General features: G+C 36.3%; 1 long non-coding RNA gene across 1 annotated transcript; it reads left to right on the plus strand.

The window, feature by feature from the left end:
- On the plus strand, positions 385-650 carry LOC110262968. The gene is made up of 2 exons (XR_002347979.1): positions 385-492; positions 567-650. It is a non-coding gene; the product is annotated as an uncharacterized LOC110262968 (long non-coding RNA).

The raw sequence follows: 1,271 nt of genomic DNA on the forward strand, positions 1-1,271 counted from the left end.
ATAAGATGACACTGATGCACTATCATTGCAAGGTATAATAACAATTGCACTAAAAGAATATATCATTTGATCACTTACCTTCTTTCCATTTTGCTATTTTGGCTCTAGGTTCTAGCTGATAGGTCGCCAGGACTGCTTGACTTCCACTTAGACCTTGTAAGCCTGGAAGCTGCGACTAAGGTGATGATTTATGCTTGGTTGGAAAAAGAAAAGTATTCAACTGTTAATTGCTAGTTTGGTTGGTTTATTGGTTCTGTTTCACTTTGTTCCCCTGTAAAATTGAGCACATATTTCCTCATCTGACTTCTTGCAATGATATGTGTGTCACATGAATTAAGAGTTAACTCACTTTAGAAGTATGCTATTAATGGTTCTTTAAGCTCTTCCTTCTCATCACTGATATTGGATCTGTGCAGCCCGTGTCAGGCGCTGAATCTGTTCCAGGAAGGCAAAGTCAGTGGAAAGGATAATACAAAGACTAATGAGACTAAGGTTCGTTCACATCTAGTGGTTCAAAGAATAATCAAGGATTATTGGTTACATACTTGTATTCATTGATTTGGTAGGATGATGCGGGAAAAGATGGTACTGGTGCAAAGAATGATACAAGGAGCGATGCCCAAGCAGCTGAAAAAAGCGAGAGAGAGAAATCTAACCCAGTAAAAAAAAGGATGGAGAGAATAGCACTCCTACAAAAGCAGCTGTATGATCAATATCTTAATATCTAGCTACTCGGGAAGTTGTTGTTTTTTCTCAATGAATTGCACGCTTATAGGAACCTCCTCCGGAGAATGAGTTTGAGAAGCGAATAAGACCAAAGGTGATACCTGCAAGTGAGATAGGGGTTGCATTTTTATGATTTCGATTGAAAATTCTTGTTTGTTTTGTATTAGAATCTTGGCAAATAGACATTCTACACAAAGATCGAGAGTGAGGAAGCTGCAATACATATCAGAGTTAGAGAGAGGTGTAACTTCATTTCAGGTTAGTTATTTATTGTGGCACATAATTTAGCAATAACTTGCACCAATTTGTAATTTAGATGTTACTTGCCTTGTTTCTTTTTTTTTCCACACCTTCCTCACGCACGCCCTTCCCCTAACTTAGACTATTATACCTTAATCTCAATTCGTAATTTAGTAATACTATAATCATCATGACTTAATATCATAGGCCCAAATGGAATGCCAAACTTCGATGCCTTCTTAATAATACTATTTGTAGAAAACTTATTTTAAGAAGAGTAAGTAATTAATAGTAAATTAAAAAAA

This window comes from Arachis ipaensis, chromosome B05 (genome assembly GCF_000816755.2).
Source record: "Arachis ipaensis cultivar K30076 chromosome B05, Araip1.1, whole genome shotgun sequence".
In the NCBI taxonomy this organism is placed as follows: Eukaryota; Viridiplantae; Streptophyta; class Magnoliopsida; order Fabales; family Fabaceae; genus Arachis; species Arachis ipaensis.